The sequence below is a fragment of the Mus caroli genome, chromosome 10 (assembly GCF_900094665.2).
Source record: "Mus caroli chromosome 10, CAROLI_EIJ_v1.1, whole genome shotgun sequence".
Classification (NCBI taxonomy): domain Eukaryota; kingdom Metazoa; phylum Chordata; class Mammalia; order Rodentia; family Muridae; genus Mus; species Mus caroli.
Window position 1 is genome coordinate 51360103 of NC_034579.1, and position 23419 is coordinate 51383521.

Sequence of the window (23419 nt, forward strand, 5' to 3'; positions counted from 1 at the left end):
AAAATGTGGTACATTTACACAATGGAGTACTACTCAGCTACTAAAAAGAATGAATTTATGAAATTCCTAGGCAAATGGATGGACCTGGAGGCCATCATCCTGAGTGAGGTAACCCAATCACAAAAGAACTCACATGATATGTACTCACTGGTAAGTGGATATTAGCTCAGATACTTAGAATACCCAAGATATAAGATACAATTTGTGAAACTCATGAAACTCAAGAAGAATGAAGACCAAAGTGCAGACACTTTGTCTCTTCTTAGAATTGGGAACAAAACACCCATGGAAGGAGTTACAGAGACAGAGTTTGGAGCTGAAACGAAAGGACGGACCATCTAGAGACTGCCATATCTGGGGATTCATCCCAGAACCTGCACTTTTTTCACTTCAACATATCTATATTAAATGAGAAATGTGTTTGGGTAATGAAAAGATGCTAGGATTACAGACAGAGAAACATCTATCCTATTTATATAGATTAGAAAGCACCTATCAGTGTTGGTTGGAAAGCTAAAATGCACAAAATACCATCTGAAGCAAAAACAAAATGAAACAAGAACAAAGCAAAACAACAACAAAAACAACCAACCAACCAACCAAACCAAACCAACAAAAACTAGAGAAATCACAAGCTTCCAATACCTTATTATCTATTTGTGAGGATATGTACAACTTTGCAGACATACAAAAAGACAACTAGATAAAATTTAGTGGTTTTATTATTGAATAGGTACAAGAGTAAAGTTGTCTAGAGGAGAAGCCACTGTGAACTACAGACAATGGGAAGGTTCCTTTAGATGAAAGGCAGAGATGTCTCAGAATGACAGGAACAAAGAAGGAATTTCTGGTGTAATTGAGACTACACAGGAATAGCAAAATGCTTAAAGCATTTTTTAAAAACAACAAAACAAAATTCCATGCTGATGTCTTCAATCAGCTCTATGTGAGAAGAAAGAAGTATTGAACAAGAGTAGTATCTTGAACTATATGTAAGAGACATTGATGGAAAGGTTTAGGCACCCAGAGAACTTTAAAGGTGGAATAGAAATGTTCAGTAACATCTAGCAGTGAGTCACAATATGTTCCTAACTATGGCTGTGTGGAGTTTTTCTGTCTTTGTGTCTCTTTCTCAGTGTCTCTCTGCATTTCTCTGTGTCTCAGTCTCTGTCACTCTCTGTCTCTCCCCATCTCCTCATACCAAATGCTTGTATCATCTTTGCCAATCATTCTCCCACCAACACGCTTCTTTTTCAGTCATACCACAGTGCCCCTTTACTATAATTGAGCTGCTCCCCTGTTTTCCAAACAACTGGTCCAGCACTATCTTCCGGTATTTTGCAGAGGTAATTGTAGTGCATGGAAGGTCCTCACTCACTCATCAGGCCCATGACCCAGACATTTTTTTTCCTCAAAGACTTTGCTGAAGACTCTTGCTCCAGCTGCTTTCCCCAACCAGCTTCTGGCCTGCGGGATCAGTCTTCATCTGTGGAATGTTTACTGGTGTTATTGTAGTCTTGCTTACATTGTCTGTTTGTTTTCTTTGTCTTCCTTGGGGTTCAAAGGTCTTGCTTCAAGTTCTTTACTGTTCATCAGTGTAATTAGAGGACGACTTTGAAGACACAAGAATATGAAGAAGCATCTTTGAACTCAGCATTGTGTCTCTGGAGAGGTTATCTTTAGTTTGATGGTAAAACTAATAAGTAACAATAAAGTGTATCCAACAGAACTATCGCTAATAATTTTTTGGATTAGATCATTAACTATGATTTTTAAAAATTCTTCTACATGTGAAATTTTATTGTGGTTTGGCAAAAATATTTTGTTATGAACCTTATCTTTATTGGAAAATTCAATGGAAATTTCAATGAGTCTTATCATGGATATTTGTAACTCCTTACAGATATTTATTATTCTTCATTTCCTATCCTTTGGTTCAAGATAAATAGAAAGGGATGCATTCTTTCTTTATTTGTACCTTCATCAGAAAGATGATAGTTCCCAAGCTGAGGTGTTTTAAGGATCATTTAACTCGATATTCCGTTTAATTCACCATTCTATGGCATGTTTTATAGGATACCAGTGCTCTCAGACATTGTCTTCTTGGTTCAGCTCACCCTAAGAAAATTGAAGTTCCTCTCTGTACTCTGTCTGCATCTTCAGTACTGCACTTCTTTTCCTTCCTTGCTTCTTTTCTAGATCAAATTTACTAATATATTAATGGAATGATGGCAATCTTTTAAACTAGTATACTTACCACTCTCTCTGTTATATACTCTTATATTGCATCACATAAATGTATATATATTCAGTGCTACCTTGCTTAGGTAGTTACTTGAAAATAGTGTAGTATCAGGTTTACTTATATTTTAAGTATATTTTCATTCATTAACCCAATATTGTCATTCTCAATATATTTGCGACTTTATTTTTACTTTTATAATCATCAGATCCAGAAACATAAAGGATCTCTTATGTAACCTTTTCCTGAACTGTAAGAGGGGCTAGAGAAGTATTTGAGTCGTTAAGAGTACTTGCTGTTCTTATATTTCAGGTCCCAGTATCACATTTGGATGCTCAAAATTGCTTTTAACTCCAGTTCCAGGGGAGTCCATCTTCTAGATGTCTCACTTGCACACACACAAAATTCAAAATAAAAACAGAACAAAGAAATGTAACATGCATATATAAAGGAAGTCAAACAGCCTTAAAGATAAAAGTAACTCTTTATCTGTCTCTTGTTCTCTTTTAAAACATAAGCGTTAATGGCCGACACACACACACACACACACACACACACACACACACCACACACATCCTAATTAAGCGTCTACTGCAACCCAAAGTAGTATGGGCCCTGGGGTTACATGATGTTCGTGATATGACTGGCTCTGCAAATTTCTCGGGCATAAGGAAGATGAATACAGGAACAATTGATTACAGTTTGTCATAATAAATTCATGTGCAGTGTGGTCTGGAGTTCAGAAGAAGGTTTTGGAGTATGGCTTTAGAGAAATTGTAATATATAACAGAATCTTTAAATTCAATGAAAACTTCTAAACTGAGAATAAGAAAGAACACAATAAAACCAGACAAACAATTGAGTGACAAGTATGGAGGGATTAAAGTTGCATAAATTCTTCAAGAAATGTCCATTGCTTTCCTCTGATGTCAGGTTGGAGCACAAAGGAGAATCATGAGATAACCAGGAAGGCAACTCAGACCTGATTTGGAAGACCTTGTTACCACACTGTGGGTTTCAGACTTTGTGTTGTTGAGCCCGCAGGGAGACACTAAAATTTTGTACATTAGAAAAAAAATCAAGTGATTAAGTCAGCACATTATCAAGATAATTACAGGGAAGATGTTAATGAAGTTACTCATGTTCTGCCTGATCGTGGTCTGCCCTATGACAGTTGTAGAAGAATTGGAGGAAAAGAGGTGGGCTTAGACACTCTACATGTAAGCAAGGGCGAGATGCTGAATGAGTAGCCTGAGAAGGTGTAATCTTTTATATTAGATTACATTGGAATAGCATTTGCCATAACAAGAACTTGGGCTACACAAGATGGCAGCTAAGGTTCTACACATAACTTTCTGTGACATGGTCATATTGGGAATTGTTCTACAATTACCCCTTACCTGAAGGTCTTCTTGGAAACATATTTAATCCAACTCAAGTTCTTTTTTTGTTTTGTTTTTATTTTATTTATTTATTTATTTATTTATTTATTTATTTATTTATTTATTTTTGGTTTTTCGAGACAGGGTTTCTCTGTGTAGTCCTGGCTGATCCTGGAACTCACTCTGTAGACCAGGCTGGCCTCGAACTCAGAAATCCACCTGCCTCTGCCTCCCGAGTGCTGGGATTAAAGGTGTGCGCCACCACGCCCGGCTGTTTTTATTTTTTATTTTTTTAAGGATAATATATAAGTTCCTTTCTACATTGTAGTAGTAAGGAACAAATCTAAACTTTTAGGTTTAAGTAAAACAGTGTTATAAAGACCTATTTTCAGGAGTGATTAAACAGTAATGAATAGAGGTGTGTAGATATTTCAATTTGAAGAAAACATTTTCAGAAATGTAATGTAAGGGTCTCTTTACATGTATATATAGCTATACATATGAATACATAATATATACTCACATGCACACATATATATTTTATGTATTCACATAAGATTATTTAGGGCATATTTGATTTGTTATATATAAAGAATTATTTTAGCCAGGCAGTGGTGGCACATGCATTTAATCCCAGCAAGGGAGAGCAGGAGGATTTCTGAGTTTGAGGCTAGCCTGGATTACAGAGTGAGTTCCAGGACAGCTCTTGCTGCACAGAGAAACCATGTCTCAAAAAAACCAAGAAAGAAACAAAATGATTATTTTTTAATGGCCTATAAATATTTACTGATTTATTTCACACCATAATCACTAAGTAAACTATTTTTTAACTGATTAAAATGGATTGATTGATGATTATTGTCAATTGACATGAAACTTCCTGAATAATCTCAACAGTTATTACATGGAAAATCCTGACTTTGAATCTGGATTATAAGCTTTAGAGTTCTTATTAAATTTCTTATTTTTCTATCTTGTTGTTATCCTTAAAGAATGAAAAGAACTATCACTTGGCATTATTTTTGTATTAATATTAAGGTTAAAAAGTCAATCGAACTTTCATCATTTAGTTGTTTGAAAACTGTTGTAGTCCAGGAATTTCCTGACAGATGAGCCACATAGCAATCTCAATCAGACAGGGATAGTCTATTGAGCATACACCCATGGACCGGTGGACCAGGGCCATGGTCCAGATTCGGGAAGTAAACCATGACCCTGAGTTAAGATCTTACAGAGTTTTAAAGCCCCAAATCCATAAAGATCTGTGCCAAGTTATTTCACCAATCAGGATTTAGGGATAAGGACATTTCCTTAGAAACATGTCTTTATCTTACATGTATCCTGCTCCCATTGGTTGTGGTATTCAACTGTGGCAGGGGACTTGCCTGGTCTAATATTTATGTTCTAACTTGTCTACCAGGATAGGATGGGGCTTGTCTAACATTCACATCTTACCTTGCCAACCAGAATGCCAGTTATCCATATTTATGTCTTCTTTTTGCCAAGTAGGATGTCAGTTCCCAGGAAGGCCTTGGGAACATAAAGTTTACTAGAGCACTACTGAAAATGGAAGCCTTATTCCAAATAGCTTTTTATATTGGAGCAGGTGTCTCTCTGATGTTGGGGTCTATCCAAGGGCAGCTTATACCATAAAAGCTTATGCACCGGTGCAGAACGTGCTGTTGGGTGGTTGGTTTGGATCCAAGCTTATTGTGAGTAACTATATAAGGCAGTTTTATTGACTTTCATCATGACTGTTTCCAAGGGCACAGAACATAACAAAATATGTAATCACTCTTGGCACTAAAAAGTATTATAATAACAGCAGAAACATATGAAAAAGTTTCCTTATAATGGCAGGCTAGCCAAGTAACTGTTACTTAGGCCTTAACATTTTACCTAGGCGTTAACATTCTACCTAGGACATAATATTTTATTTAGGCCTTAACAAAAACTATGTTTCAGAATGTATTGGATGGGTATTAATTATATTAGCAGACTGCACAGGTCTTCCAATATGTAGTTCAGTTTCAAGCTGGGGATCACTAAATACTGGGCTGACTCAGACAAGTGACTAATTATCCTTCTTCACCTACAAATTTCATGTCAGCTTTATGAAAAAGGATGACAGCAGAGCCAGAAAACTTGAATGTTAATTAGCATCTGGAAATTAAAGTTCACTATGTGCATAAACACATGAAGTTTATAGTCAGGTTAGAGTCAGGCTAATCCTATCAAATTATTTATAAATACTTTTTGTGATTTACAGTTCATCTTTTCCCTACCTCGGGTAATAATAACTTGAGGCAGAAACAGCATGTGGGAGTGTCCAGCAGGACATTTTTCAGGGAGATTTCCCAGGAAATAGAAAGACCACAGCTTAAACATTGTCTGAGTCTTTCTCCTTAGCTGTCTTTGACAAGGGGATGTTGCTTTCCATTATTTAGGCATCCTATTCAGTCTCCTAGTTGAAAGTCCACTGGATCCCAGGGATCCAAGGAAAAGGAAACACTTGCTACTGACATCAAATAGGCTGAAGAGATGGACGCATGAATGGGCCAGGTATCCACAGGACTCATCCATGGATGGCTCATATTAAAGAACATCCACGTTCCTGATTTCTTTACCTGATGTTGATGAAGATTTGAAAGCTCACCTGAGGAGTCAGGATGTGGAAATAGAGAGGGACTGATTATGAGCATAAAGGTAACATTTGAATGCACTGAAACGCACTCTGATGTGTGTGGAGAAAAACTGTTTGGTATGCATATGAAATGTTCTTCTTCTCTGTTCCCCCACAAAGAATGCAAACAAATCCATTTACTGTGCATTGGTTTTGCAAAGCTGGGATAAGAAGTAAAAATTTCTTTAAGAATAATGATTTCTATTAGCACATATTAATTATATAAAATGTTGGGTTTCATTATTATATTTTACTCACACATGCACACACACCAGTGTACTCTCATAATATTCACCTCCAGCCAATGATCTGTCTGGTTTATTTTCTTATTGGTAGTCTCCCTTCTTTAATAATACCATTTCTTGCCTAGGTTCCTCTTGATTTCTATGAAAATTTTCAAAATTTTCTTGATGATGTGAAAACACATTTGCGTCCTAACAGTCAATTTTACACTAATTATCTGGATGATATCCATACAAATTTGTAATCCCCCATATTCTAATCTACAAAAATTTGTAACAGCATGGTTCATCTTTCCCTGGCCATTTGGGATCTTTATACTACAGAACCAATGCCTAGCCCAAGAAAATCTTGTTCTTTCTGAATGCTCTATACTTTTGTCTGGACATTAAATGTGCCACAAGGACCCATGTATTCAAAGCTTGACATCTGGATTGATAGTATTGGGTCATTGAAGAAATGGCTTCAAAGGAAATTGTGGGACCTTGATTTCTCCTCTCCTCTCCTCTCCTCTCCTCTCCTCTCCTCCCCTCTCCTCTCCTCTCCTCTCCTCTCCTCTCCTCCCCTCCCCTCTCCTCTCCTCTCTCCTCCTCTCCTCCCCTCCCCTCCCCCCCCCTCTCTTGTCTTTCTTCTCACCCTTCCCTGTAACAATTAATATCAATGCAGTAAATTAATAATACTGTTTCTCTTTAACCTAGCTAGTTCCCCAATAAGGACACAGAGAGACCTAGATTTATTTGCAACTTAAAAGCACAATAATTAGGCATTATGATTCTATTCTAATCCTCTGAATGAATCTGGCTATCTCCCAGACAAAAAGCCCAAGACACTTGAATGTTTCTATTAGTCTGGCTCTCTGGGCTTCAGGAGTGTGCTCCCATGGTGTCTCTCAGGACCCTTTCCTTGTGCTGAATCCTTTGATCCTCTCTTTCTCTCTCTCCTCCCATGGCTGGCAGAAGTCCTGCCCCATTATCTCTATTGTCCAGTTCTGGCTTCTCCCAGCTTTTCTTGACAAGGCAGAGAAGAAATGATGAGCATTGTTTACACAAACTGGAGACAGAAGATTCTTTTTTTTTTTTTTTTTTTTTTTTGGTTTTTCAAGACAGGGTTTCTCTGTATAGTCCTGGCTGTCCTGGAACTCACTCTGTAGACCAGGCAGAAGATTCTTAACATAAGCATTACCATGCTATGTCTAGACTGAAACCAGATAGCAGGAAAGAGAAATCAGCATTTGAATGATACAAAGATAAACTTTACACACTGTACAATAACATGACTACACCCCTCTCCCTCCTTCCCTCTTGTTTCCTCTTCCTTTCCCTCTTCCTCTGTTTCTCCTCTCTAGCACCCCCTTTCTTCTTCCTCTTTCTTATTTCTTGACTGGGTATGAGGAAAGCAGTTTTACTCTACAGTGCTTTTTAAAGCAACAAGGCCAAAGAATCACAGACTCAAACTCCAAAGCTGTGAGCCTGGACAACCCTTTTTTCTTTTCTAAATTGATCATCACAGATATTTGTTACAGTAGTGAAATGTGAGTGCTACATACTCTTCTCTTGATTTTATAAACTGATGAAGAAATACATTTTTATAAGTATTAGGGGAAAATTAAATGTTGCGTGTGGTGGAATTGTATAGTGCCTACTTTTAAATTTAAAGGATAAAATATTAATGACACAATTAAATTACTCACAGATTATTTCCTTTATATTAATAATTAACCGGAGCTGTGAATTAACAATAAGACTTACACACAGTAATAAATTATTTTGTTTTTATGAGAACACTGAACTGGGGTCATTATTCATTGACTCTTCAGGAAGTACTATGACATACTTTCTAGCAGCATGAAAGCAGACATCAGATAACCATGACAACAGTGATGACTATTAGATAATACCACCACCACCAGGGCTCTCGCAGGATTTACTGTGAGGAATCCTGGCAAATGCCCCAGGTGGTAGAGGTCACTTTTATTTTCATTCCATAAACAGGGAAATGGAGCAGGGGAGATAAACTTTCCCCAGCATCACACAGGGAGTAAAGGACAGCTGTGACTTTGACCTGGGTCATCTGAAATCAGACTCTGGACTGTTCCCACTCTACTATATTTCATTCTCTGAAACAATGAGGGGGCAGGGAGGGAGGGAAAGAGGGGGAGGGGGAAGGAGAGAAAGAGGGAGATTAAGGGGGAAAGGAAAGGAAGGGAAGGGAAGGGAAGGGAAGGGAGGGGAGGGGAGGGGAGGGATAGAGGGAAAAGGGAAGGGAGAGGGAATGAATCATTGATTTTTTTTCTCCTAGCTCCAGCACTGAAGCTGTAAAGGAGAGGAGCCACTCAGGCAGAATAAAACCAGGAGATAGTAAAAATCATTGACAATATTTTAGAGCATGTGCTTCATACCAGCTATTGCTGTAAGACCTTTGCACATATTATTTCCATGCTTATAGCAACCCTAAGAGATGCCATTTACTACTTCATCCCACAGGCGCCACTGAATACTTGCTTGTGTCTCTGAAGGGAGTAAGCAAATGTGAACCCAGGGTCTCTGACTTCAGGGGTTGGGGCAGAATTACTTACACTTTGCCTCTTTCTTCAGCTGGCATTAGATGCATTTTGGGGAGACCTCTGGTTTCATGATACTGAAGGGCAGACAGGCAGGTTACAGAAAAATAAAGCGTCTGTGGATTGGTTGAAAATCAAGAGGGAGATCGAGAACTACTAAGACAAAATAGGTAGATTGATCCCCCCGTTAGGCACGAGGCAGAATTCTGGTGTGTAAAGATACTGGGCAGAGCTCTCTAACACACTTCCAGAAAGACAGTGGAATAAAGAGGTGGGGCTTTCCTAACTGCAGGGAGGGAAATATGGGGTTTGCTTTGTTAAAGGAAACAAAACAGAAGAGGACAAGTGGCTGTGTGCAATTCTAGGGATAAATCGCAATGGGATGACGAGCAGGCATTCACTCTTGAGTGACACAGAGCAGGACAGTCAAGGGCAGAGACTTGTAGCATCTGCAGTCCATTTCAACACTGTGATCCAGAGGAAAGGGTGACTTCTGGACCAGTTTTTAAATCTTCAATAGCTCCTACCCTATTTAATTTGGTGTGCATTAGACAAGTTATCAATGCTGTTGGGAAGAAAGGGTCCTATAATAGAACTTAATTTACTAGGATAGTTGAATTCCCATTCAAGGACAAGGATGAACTGCTGAGTGTTAAGTGGTACGAGACAATGTGAGGTTGGGTATCCAACAGTCATTCTAGATGTCAATTGCAGGACCTTTCTCCTAGATCCAGTAAGGTTTACTAACACTCTGTGCAACGAAATGCTATTCCAAGCTGCTATGCACTGTAGCTAGTTTTTATTCTTATTCAGTCCAGTATTTTCTGTGAGGACAGTCAGGCACATTCTCTAGTTTGTGTGACACAGTCCAAGTTCCTTCATAAATATTTCCTTGTTTTTCTAATTCCTTTATACATTGTCTCCATTCCCATATCCCTCTACAACAGAAACTGTTATTTTAATGTACTTTCCTTTTCTTTGTGTAGGAGATGAGCATCATGGGTAGGTATGTGTTTGTTATAATTTGTGCTTAGGTTACTATTTCATAGTGCTATAATTCTTTCATTTTAAATCACTTGGTATTGTGTTTTAAATATGCATTTATTCCTAGTCCTTTGATTCCAACTGTGGCACAGTATTACATTGTGTGTTTTCAGCAGGGTGGATGTTGTACTGTAAATAATATATTACATGATTTTAAAAAGGCTGAATCTCCCAGTCTGTGGGCCCAGAAAAGAAGCTTAGGTTGGGATTTTTTTCTGGAAGAGATTATCAGGCGAAAGACTGCTAACTTGTAGCTATTTGGTTGCATGTTTCCTAGATGCTCATCAGAATGGTTATATTTGCAATTCATGTGTTTGTGGACTATATACTTCTTAAGAGTTCTTACTTGTTTGTGGATCTGTACTAACTGGCGCAATACTAAGAAAATGTTTACTGTACGTTTGTTGAATAAATAAGTGGGATCGAATAGATCAAGCCAATTAATGCAAAAGGAAATTAGCATGGTCAAATAGAAATGAGACCCATGCGGCTTAATTTACCTACACAGAGACTCTCAGTTTGCTAGTGAGGAAGAGAAGAAACACTATTCAATAGTTGCCAGAGTTTCAGGACTCTGTGTCCTGTCTTTGAACTGCTGTTTCCTCAGAGGAGTGGAAGGGATTTCTATTATACTGAGTAAAAAGGACATGCTCTGTGGAGCTTCCCATAATTGTTCCGAGAGCAAACTGTACTTCCAATGCCACTTCTCCCAGAAGTCAACACTATTTCCTCTCTCACTCTACCTTCCGGTTAAAAAAAAAAAGAAAAGAAAGTTCCTGTTTGTGATGAACAGAGGTCGGGCTCTCCGTGGGAATATTCACAAAGAATTGACATCCTCTGCAGACAATGTCACCGTGTCATAGGGCACGTTTTGCCTTCCACATTGGATCACCACGTGAAATGTGTGCAGGATGGGATATCCATCACTGGATGACAGACTTAGGACAACACTGTGGATCAGCGCCAAACCAACTGGGAGATGCTCCTGGGTGGCTCCTACAATAAAATGACAGAGGATTCTGGTCTGAAATCAAGGCGGCTAGGGTGAGAGTGGGAGCATTGCAAAAACAATTCTTAAGTATTTCCAAGCATAAGTCTAGGATCTAAAGGGAATCAGTGCATAACTACTTTGATTTCTCAATTTCTTATGCCTAAGAAAATTTAAATGAGGACAAAAGTGGTTAAATCCGCCACTTAGCATTATCTCCAATGTTTAAGCTTTACACCGTGCTTTTTAAAATCACATATAATATTGAGATTGTTTTAAACTGTATAATTAAATGTCCTAGCATGCTTTCTGCCACAGTGATGAAAAGCAACTTTGGGAAGGTGGGTTCATTGGCTTACACTTCCACATTCTAGTCTGTCTTCAGTGGAAGTCTGCTGAGGAGCCCAAGGCAAGAACGCAGAGACAAGAGCTGAAGTAGCCTGAAGCTTGGAGGAACCCTGCTTACAGGTTTGTGTTCCTGTGGCTTGCTCAGCCATCTTTTTAAAACAACCCAGCACCACCTGCCCAGGTGGACCACCTCATGTCAATCATTAATCAAGAAAACAACCTCTAGACCCGGGCACAGACCAATGGGATGGTCCTCTTCCTACATGATTCTAGTTTGTGTCATTGACAAAAACTAATCAGCACACTTAGTCCCCAAAGTGTGATTGTTAAAACAGGAAGGGAAAAAAATAATAATAGCTTGAGATTCAGACAGAAAATTAGCACTAAGAAAGTGGTGACTTTTGCATTGTTGTGAATACCTGATAGAAACAGAGGGGAGGAAAATTGATTCTGAAATTCCAGTTCGTGTTAAGTCCACACACTTGTGCCAAATGTCACAGTAGTGGGAGTAAGTGACAGAAGAGATTCTCCATGGAGGATAAGGAACAAGAGAAAAGGTACACAGGAAAGAGTTAGGAGAAATATAGTCCCAAGTATACACTTGGTGACCCACTTTCTCCTACTGAGATCCACGCCTTACCTTTCATTGCCTGTCAATAATGCTATTTATTATTATTATTATTATTATTATTATTATTATTATTATTATCCTATGAAGTGATTAATCTAGTGGTTAGGTCCAAGCTCTTTGATTAGATTATCTCTGGAAACATCACCAGAGACACATCCAGAGGTCTTCATCACTAATCTGTGAGTAAAATGTAACTGACAGTTTTAGTTGATCATTGAACCTCAGCTCACCTTAGAACCTGGAGAACCATGTTCCAACATTGGTCTTGGTAAGAGGCTGGTGATGGAAGGGAGTGTTTGAGTATCTTAAAGCAAGTGGAGTATGCTGGACAACACTAAAGTCTATTGTAAAGTTAGTAAAACCATGGACATTTCATTAAATCTTATGAGTTTCCCCTCACAGGGGTTGGGTTAAGCTAAGTAGCTGAGTCAGCAAGTTACATTAGTTTTCAAATCACATTGCATCACCAGGAAACTTTGTAAAGGAGAGGACAGTTTTTATTTTCCAATCAACTCAGCAAGTGGCATTTCCAAAATGAATATCATCGCACAGAGTAAAGGTTATGATACATTTGGAGAATCCTCAGTGCAGTGATGGACATGAGTTAGTCACAGATGAAAAATCCTAGTCTCTGCAACTTTTTCTTAATGAGACTTAGTTGAGTGTGTGATCAAACTAGGTGTTAAGAAGAAACACCTTAAATACATCTCCTGAGAATCCTCGTTTCTGAGGTTGCAGTTGGTCACCACATTCGACATTAAATGGTGACACCAACATGTTAGTCCCTGATCCATTTGTTTCATTTCTTCTCCTCAGCATCAACTGCTTGCCTGGACCACTACTGTGACCCATGTTGTGCAGACACACTAGATGGGCAAGAATAACAGAAGGACTGGTTACCTGGTGTGTCAGTGACTCACTCTCCTGGAGAAAGAGTTTTCAGCACTTGTTAGATAGTGAAACTGTTGAAAAATCAATAAATGAAGTGCTAAGTCGCTGCTGATGAATAAAACTGGGGTCTCACTAGCTTGATGCTTCTACAGTAATGGTGTATGTTTTTTTCCTAAGCATACCTGACAAATCTTCCTCCAATAGCTACTTCTGTTAAAAAAGAATCTTCTCCTTTACAAAGTTTCCTGGTGATGCAATGTGATTTGAAAACTAATGTAACTTGCTGACTCAGCTACTTAGCTTAACCCAACCTCTGTGAGGGGAAACTCATAAGATTTCATCTTTTTTTTCCTTTGATTTAAGTTTTATTGCATTCTGATGAGAAAAGATGCATAATTTCAATTTATTGAATTTGTTAACATTTAAAAACATATTTTGAGTAAATAGACTTACATCACATTCTTCTTTCCCTTTTGTACCCCAACTCTTCCCAGAGATCCCCCCTTCAAAACCTGCAATACCTTTCATTTTTTATCATATTCTTTAAAATTTATAAATATTGTAACAATAAAAATGAGTGTTATAAAAGTTGTTTGATATAAAACAACAATCAATTGAAAAGTCTTATATAGATGTTTGTCCACAGAAATATTGAAAATACATACTTTTTTCTCAATATAAATTTTAAATAGCTTCAAATATGTTAACTGTGTGATATTTTAAGATAATATATCACTATTCATTTTGTAATGAACAAAAATAGATAAAGTCTTTTTGTTTGTTTTGTTTTTAGTAGAGCTTAAAATCTTGGCTCTTACTGTGGTAAAACACAAAATAAGAACAGTTTTTGGACATTGAAGTCCATTTTAATAAGGCTGTACTTGAATGTCCCTCACATCACTGAAGAATTTTACCTCCATCGTAGATAAGCTAAGAGTTGACAGTTCTGCTGCGCCAAGGAATGAATTATAGGCACAATTTTTGGATACAGATTTCCTGCTACAGTCAAAGCTACTTGACTTGGGTGATTGTCGTCATTCTCAGCCCACAGGGAACAGAATATATTCATTTAAGAAATGGTGTGTGTATTAAGATGGTTTATCCATGAAGTCATTCATCAACTGTTTCAATGAACAATGGTTCTGCTTGGCACAGACATTAGGTGTGGGTAAGATTCTGGTTCATTGGCTGTGATGATTTTGAAAAGCATTCATCTCAGAATAAGAGTAACTTATAAAGTCCTCTTATTCAAAATTGATACAATAATTATAAATATCAAGCAAAGTCTTCAGTCTCACTCCTTGCTGTTCNCTTACAAGCCACCTCCCAAATTAGTTGTCTACATTTCTTTTGGCTGTATAAATAATTTTGAAATATGTAAGGTGTTCTGAAGACCATAGTATAGTGTAAAAACATCAAATAAACAATCNTACTAATAGAGAGGCTGAGATAGGAGAAGCATGATTTCAAGACCATTATGTGATACACAGCAAGACCCTGCCATGTACAAACAAGCAGAAAATGTATATGGATTGTACAATATTAGACCTATTTCTCCCATTACCAAATTAGAGAGACCACTGGGTGATAGCTGACAAATTTCTAATTCCTCATATTTTTGAGTTTCAATCGATTAGGATATGTTGGTAATATTAATTTCTATATTAAGAGATATTAAGGAAAAGTGATTGTTAATTCCTGTTAATTTTCTTGTTGAGATGGAATTATGTTTGCGTGGGTTTGTTGAAAGATTACTTTCTTGCTTCTTCTAGGGTGTAGTTTCACTCCTTGTGTTGGTGTTTTCCATCTATTATCCTTTGTAGGGCTATATTTGTGGAAAGATTTATGTAAATTTGGTCTTGTCATGGAATATCTTGTCTCCGTCTATGGTGATTGAAAGTCTTGCTGCATATAGTAGTCTGGGCTGGCATTTGTGTTCTCTTAAGATCTATATGACATCTGCCCAGAATCTTCTAGCTTTCATAGTCTCTGGTGAAAAGTCTGGTGTAATTCTGATAGGTCTGCCTTTGCATGTTACTTGACCTTCTCCCCTTATTGCTTTTAAAATTCTTTCTTTGTTTAGTTCATTTGGTGTTTCGATTATTATGTGACAGGAGGAATTTCTTTTCGGGTTGAGTCTATTTGGAGTTCTATAGGCTTCTTGTATGTTCATGGGCATCTCTTACTTAGGTTATGGAAGTTTTCTTCTATAATTTTATTCAAGATATTTACTGGCCCTTTAAGTTGGGAATCTTCACTCTCTTCTATACCTATTATTCCTTAGGTTTGGTCTTCTCATTGTGTCCTGGATTTCCTGGATGCTTTGGTTTAAGAGCTTTTTGCTTTTTGCGTTTTCTTTCACTGTTGTGTCAATGTTTTCTATGGTATCTTCTGCACCTGAGATTGTCTCTTCTATCTCTCGTATTCTGCTGGTGATGCTTGCATCTATGACTCCTGATCTCTTTCCTAGGTTTTCTAACTCCAGAGTTGTCTCCCTTTGTGATTACTTTATTGTTTCTACTTCCATTTTTAGGTCCTGGATGGCTTTGTTCCTTTTCTTTGCCTGTTTGGTTGTGTTTTCCTGTAACTCTTTAAGGGATTTTTGTGTTTCCTCATTAAGGGTTTCTAGCTGTTTACCTGTGTTCTCCTGTATTTCTTTAAGGGAGTTATTTATGTCCTTTTTAATGTCCTCTATCATAATCATGAGAAGTGATTTTAGATCTGAATCTTGCTTTTCTGGTGTGTTGGGGTATCCAGGACTTGCTATGGTTGGAGAACTGGGTTCTGATGATGCCAACTAACCTTGGTTTCTATTGCTTATGTTCTTATGCTTGCCTCCCGCCATCTGGTTATCTCTAGTGCTACCTGCCCTGGCTATGTCTGACTGGAGCCAGTCCTTCCTGTGATCCTAGTTGTGTCAGAACTAGTCTGAGTCAAGCTGTCTCTGTGATCCTGTGATTCTGGTATCCTAAGATCCTGAGATCCTAGGTGTGTCTGAGCTCCTAGGTGTCAAGCTGCCTGTGGGACCTTAAGATCCAGGTGTGACCAAGATTCTGGGATCCTGGGATCCTCTGATCCTGGGCATGTTAGAGCTTCTGGGAGTGAAGCTGCCTCTGGGTGTTTTGAGGCTGGCTACATATTTTGTGCCAAAGGTCTGCTCAGGGTACTGGACCAGGCAGACAGGAAGGAACTAGTGCCACTGGTCTTGTGGAGTTCCTGCCTGCCTGGATCCTGCCAGTCCCAGTTACTCCTGGTGTTGGTAACAGATGCTGTGTCCTTCTCACCTCTAATCCTCTGATACTGGGTGCTTTGGAGCTCCTGGGAGTGGTGCTGCTTCTGGGTGTTGTGGGGCTGGTTGTAGAGTTTGTGCCCAAGGTCTGCTCAGGGTGCCGGCCCAGACAGATCTGCAAAAAAGAATCTTTTATTTAAGAGAAGGAAAAGGAAGAGGAGAAAGAAGAGCAGAGGAGCAGAAGGAAAGGATTATATTATAGGGAAACATGTGTTACATTTTGCCACCTTGTTACTGCTGTACCAAATTACCACAAAGTTTAAACAATAGCAATACGCTTCTTCAATATCTAGAACCTAGAAAGTGCAGATTTAACCTACCAGCAATCCATTTCAATTCGGAGGGATTTTGGCTCTCTTATTGTATATTCACACAATCTTCTTTCTGTCTACATGGAAATAGATCAGCCAAATCTCTGATTAGTCCTTTACAAGGGTTCCATCTCATCTAGATTGCTTTGTCCTCATGGCCTGCTTCAGTCTTGAAGTATTCACCAAATGTGTCATCTACAAATGCCATTGAGTTGAGAATGAAGGCATCAACACAGACCTTTACAAAGATATTTTTAGTGCACTGTAGATGATGATGGTTCTCTGCCCAGTCTCACATATTTTTTCATATTGCCAAAAAGAGAAAAATGTTAGGTTTTTTTTGGGGGGCGGGGGACTGACTTTTCAAAAACTTCATTAAAAACAAGGCATAGTGGTACATGTGTTTAATCCCAGCATTCAAAAGGCAGAGGAAGGAGAACTTTTGTGATTTAGAGGCCAGCCTGGTCACACAGAGAGTTCTAGGATATTGACATCTACATTATCTACATAATGAGACCTTGTCTCTTCAGCAGAAGGGCCATATATAAGGACAATGGAAGAAGGAAGTGGTTGTTTATTCTTTGCCTGCTTGCACTCACTTTGCCAGCATATCAACTGTAGTCTATTTGTTCAGGGTCCCAGCTTATACAGAAGACCAGCTGAGATAACCTTCCTTATGGGACTGAGCAACTATTAGATTCTTGGGCTTTCCATTCATAGCTGGCTATTGTTGGATTAGTTGGACTGCAGCCTATAAGTCATTCCAACAAATTCCATATATGTGTGTGTGTGTTTATGTAATGTATATGTATGCATATATAATATACATACATACATATACATACTACGTATATATACATTACCTATCTCTCTCCCCCTATTTATATGGAGAGAGAGATTCATTCTATAAGTTCTGTGTTCTGTGACTCTAGAGTCACTGACTAATATTGAGAGAGAGATGAACATATCCAGCTCCCAGTAAAGTAGAAACACGGCTGTAACAGATGCAAGTGAACCACATGAGTAATGGTCAGGAGATACAACTGGAGAAGATAGGGCTCATTCTGTATGGCAGGCTTAGCTGTATCAAGGCTTGCACAGCTTTGTAAGTATTATGGGAAACTTTAAGTGTGTGGATAGACAACAGTTGTCTAGCAAATAGACTTCTGAGGCGGGGTAAATGTGGGAAGCTCTTTAGAAGGATATTGTACCACCCCACATTAAAAGAGGTGAAAGTCATGATGATAATAAGAGGTAGTAAACAACATGGTGGCTAGTTTAGTTGTCAACTTGACACAATGTAGAATTATATGGGAAGTGTATCTCAAGGAAGAGCTGTCTTCTTGCCCTGTGCATATCTGTGGAGGACTATCTTAGTTTTATGAACTGAGGTGGGAAAACTGAACCTAAAAATGTGTGACATCATTCATTGTGCTGAACACAGGCCTGTGAGCCATTGTTCTTTCTTTGCTCTTGACTGTGGATATGACCAACAACTGCAACTTCCTGTCCCTGAATCCGGTGATGGACTGTAACCTGAAATTTTGTGTGAGCTTCATTCACCTTTTGTATAAAGTTGTTCTTGTTGGGATGTGACAGCATTGATAACTCACTAGCCCATTATATTGTGCACATATATAGTTTTACCATCTATCACCACAATGGGAAGAGAAACCAGGACAGTCAAGATAAAGATTGCTATGGTGAGGTACATTTCAGAGGCAGTTACTACAAGATTGCTCACAGAGAAACATCCCACAATGGATCATCCCTGAGGAGTATTGACTTTGCCTAAGATAAAGCAGATGAGAGATGGGAGGTAAGTAGGTTTTCTAAGGAAAATAATAACATTTTTCCCCCAGTGAAAGTAAAACTGAAGTGGAAACATTCTAATACTAAGGAAGGGTTGAGGTAGTATTGTAGTTACTGATCCAAGCATAAACTTAGTGTATTTAAACACAAACAAGAATTATTTTGTGTGAAGATAAATGACCTTTAGCCATATATGGGGCTGGGCCATAGTTTCACCTGGCCTATCTGTGTGTTGCTTGACTTTTTCGGTAAATCATGGCTGGAGACTCAACAGAAAAATAGAGCTAAGGTGAGTGATGGATGTTTCTCGACCTATTCTTAGGAACAGGTTCACACAGTTTCACTTCTGTCTTTTTCCATCCTCAAAAATTAGCAGCTCAGTAAGGGTGATCCACAGCAAAGGGGGAAGAAGTAGATTTCAATGGTGTGATACATGAAAATATTTCAGGGCATGTATTAGAATCATGAAATAAATTTGAAATAAATATGGGAATAATTTTGCCAGTAACATCAGCACACCGTGAAGCAGGGGATTTTACACTTTTTCTATTTATCACCACTTTTTGCCTAGGAAACATTAACACAATATTTGGTACATAGATGTATAAAAATTGGTACTCTAGTAGACAGGGACTAGCATAGCTGTCATCAGAGAGACTTCACTCACCAACGGATGGAAACAGATGCAGAGATCCACAACCAAATATTGCTTGGAGGTTAGAGAACCGTATAATCCTACTACAGAATCTTGAGATGAAATCATCTTATCAATGAAGATACAGAAGCCCAGAAACAGTAACTAAGAATGGCTTGGTCTGAGGAAGGAAACAAGAAGCCAGACTCCCCAGTGGGCTGCTTGGCCCAGTCTAGGACCCTAATCACCAGGGAGCCTTTTGATTTCTCAAACAGTCTTCTACAAGAAAGGAGAGTCATTTGCAAATGCTTTACAAGTTTGTTGTTACTGTTGTTTAAGTAACCAAATAAAATTTTATTAAAGTGTTAAAGAAGTAGACCTTTGGGTCTGGAGAAATTGCTCAGTGGTTAGGAGCAATGGCTGCTTCTCTACAAGACCTGGGTTCAATTTCCAGTACCCCCATGGCAACATATAAATGCCTGCAACTCCAGTTTTGTGAGATTTGTGCCACCAGGCACTTATATGATGCACATATATACATATATAGGAAAATACTCATGAACGTAAAATTAAATAAATCTTTAAAAAACAAACAAACAAACAAAACAAAGCAAACAAGAATATATTCTCAAGGTAAGAAGAGGATGCAAAATGCTAAGCCCTGTGGGTGATTTTCTTTCTTTCTTTCCTTTTAATTCAAAATGTTTTTCTCATAGCTAGAAACAATAATTACTGTAGTGCTCTAACGAGAATCAGACTAACAGAAGAGAATACTAATGGATGTTGAAGTTCGAGAGAGCACAGTACTGCTACTGAAGGCAGCTCTGTGTGAAGGACAAAGACTTGGAAGGAAAAGTAATGGTAGATCCCTACCTACAAGCAAGCCCTGTTCTGGGACAAAGGGCCATGTGCTAGTTCTCAGAAATGCTTAGGATGCAGCCTGCCTTCCCACTAGCTACTAAGGAAAGCCACCTAACTAAGCCATATCAGTCATTTCCCCAGGGCTAAACCCTTCCAGGATTAGGATGAAAATGAGGATGTGTGTTGGTCTCTATGTTTAGCAAACAGTTGGCATCTAGCTAGGAAGTAATATTAAATTTGATCCCATAAAAATGGTGAGCAGATATGCACCAACACTATTGTTTGTCCAGAAGAGTGTAAGATGAAACAAACCAAACCCAGTTAGCTGCCAGTCTTCCCTCTAATGTGGACAAGGGATAGGAACTGAACAACTGAAGGAGGAACAGTTCTTATTGTTTGGTGGAAAAGCAGGAGGAAACTTCAACAATGCTTCCTTTAAGCTGTTCCTTCTCTTTGTTTATTTTCTTTTATTTGAGATAGGGTTTGACCATGTAGCCCAGGCTGGCCTGAATTCTAGATGTATTAGGTAATGTAGTATTAGTTAGACTTTGGATATAAATACTGAGAGTTTTGTGGCAATTAATCAAGCTGGGGCATGACAGACATTTTAGGCAAAGCTCAATTCAAACCAAACCAACATAAGTGGGTTTTGAAAGACAAAATAATAAAGGCACCAGATGTATGCAAAGGGGTGCAGAGGAAGGAAGCCTCTGTCATGACTACTCTATGCAATGGTTAAGGGGAAGGTTTTCATTTTAAATAAGAGGGAGAAAATGTCCAGAGGCATCTGGAGGAGTCCAGAGCAGAAGAGGGAAGAAAAAGACTTGTCATGGTCAACAGTCTGGACATGGTCAGGACTATGTGTAAGAGCAGTAGACTAGTGAGGGGATAGAGACCAGAGAATACATAGAGAGAATAGCTGGATTGTAAGAAAGTTGAGTAGCTGATAGGAGAGATTGGCCAGGAGACCATTGTGGGAGCTTTGAAATGCATAGCAAATACTTGTGCCAAGGGACTGAGGGTCCTTGGTATGCTGATAAACACCATGGGTCTATGTTAATTGGAGAGCCATATGTCCCTTTTGCTGGAAGTAAAGGAAATACCTCCTTTTGGTAGTTAGAAACAGATTCAAAACTTCCTGGGGAGAATTCTGGCTCATATCTAATTGCCAGAAATCCTCCTATAGTCTAGGTTGAGCTCTTTTCTGGATATTTGGACTGACTGTTGGAGTTTAGGACATTGGAATTTCCTTTGGACCTGACAAGGAACATTGCTATTTTAGTAATAACAGGTATCTAGTTTAGTCTGATAAGAAAATAAGGGAATCAAAATATCAAAGAATATCACATAACCCTTTTGGATTTTTCTCCTACCCTGTAAATGTGAATTGCTACATTTATTGAAAGGACAGAGCCTTCCTTGCATGGCATGTTCTGCTCTGCTCCTGGTCAAAAACAGGAACTGTGCTTTCTAGTGCAGACACGACTACTGGTCCTGGAATCTGTCTGGGTAGGAGACAGCAGGTAAAATTAGACTCACTTTTGGATGTGCTATCTTGGTGTCTTCAAAGTGATTTTGCTGAATTTATGAAGTATCTGATTCTAGAATCAACACAGTGACTTGTATAAGGCTATAGACACAACAACTTAGAGGATTCTAGCACTTTCTGTATTTTTCCTTTTTTTGGGGGGGGAGAGTTGAGATTTCAACTAGTCTCACAGACTCACAATAGAATTATCTCTAAATTCTGCCATTATTTTCTCAGACTAAGTTCATGGAGTTTAGTTTGTTTATAAACTCAATGGTGAGCTTAGAACAACAGCGTCTCTTTGGAGAAAGAGGCTCTGAATCATGTGTTTTGGGACAGTTACCATGTGGTGAATGCCCTGATCATGGCAGATTTAAAGCTACAATCATGACGTCAGTTGAATCACAAAATTCCTAAAAGTTGAACAACAGGTTCCTGTGAGCCTAAGAGCTTATTTATACAAACCGCTGCATATCTACCAGCTAAGAGCCTGGCTCTCATGCTAATCTCATCTCTTCTGTCCTTCCTAGTTTCCTTCAAAAAATGTTAACTTGATTGAAAGTCATTTATCCTATGCAGTACATGAGGGGAATAATATGAATTTTTATAATATAACTTTCCTCATTAGAGATCAGAAATGGAGTTTCCATGAAGCTATTCATTCAATATGCTCAATTTCCATGAATATTTTAATAACCTAAAAGATACTGAAAATTAGAATAAAAATTTTAAAATATTTTAAATTTTTGTGTAACTATATAAAGGTCTTCTGGAGGTTCTAAACTTGAATCTTTGAAATAACTATAAAGATGCTATTCTTTTCACTATTGATATGGTCTCATGGACACTGCGACTCGGCCCTGCTTTTTGTCTGTTTCCCTAACACCTTAACTACTGGGTAATTAGAAATCTGTACCATCAACTGATATGAAACCTAACCTGTTCAAGAAATTCTGTTTGACAAAGGTATAACATTTTGAACAACAGGCCAAAATGTTTTTACAGTCTAGCGTCTGTGGCATAAAAGAATCTCTGTGATTTTCAATCGTGTGTGTGTGTGTGTGTGTGTGTGTGTGTGTGTGTGTGAATATTTCTATTTACACACAGTTTTGGATAATGAACATCAAAGGTAATGACCAATACCTTCTCGAAACTCTTAGGTGTGTGTAGCCACATAATTCTTCCTGTAATATTTTAAATAAATGCCATAGACATATGGACACTGATAAATGAGGATGGTGACAGCACTGGGTGGGCCAGTCTAGAAGGAGCAAGCATGCAGTTCCATTTCCAACAAAATCAGCTGCCTGGATTCCATTCCTAAAGTTAGCTAATACATTTTCATCTGTTAGTAATTAGGAGTTATTTTAAAATGTTCCCTGATCCTTTCTTCAGCATTACCTATAAATCAAATTACGGAAAAACAATTTGATTTTGAAATCATTTTGGGAATATTTCCTTCATCATCTGCCTTGTTGGTATGCAGTATTTACAAAGTCAGAAAAAGAAACACAAGGAACACAACCAACTGTGACAAAAAAAAGGCAAAAAAAGAAAGAGAACTCAAAATTAAATAAATAAAGCAAAGTAGAAACATAAATTACAAAGAGACACGCACAAAGTAAAAAGGGATGACTTCCATGGGTTTAAATTTTAGACACAAGAGAGGAGAGGATTAGAAGTTGATTTTCAGACGGTGTGCTTTCATACTTAACACAAGGATTGTGGATTTATTTAGATTAAATGGCTTTATTGAGTGCTTGTGCTTCTTCTTCTTCTTCTTCTTCTTCTTCTTCTTCTTCTTCTTCTTCTTCTTCTTCTTCTTCTTCTTCTTGTTCTTCTTCTTGTTCTTGTTCTTCTTGTTCTTCTTGTTCTTCTTGTTCTTGTTCTTCTTGTTCTTGTTCTTCTTGTTCTTGTTCTTCTTCTTCTTGTTCTTGTTCTTGTTCTTCTTCTTCTTCTTCTTCTTCTTCTTCTT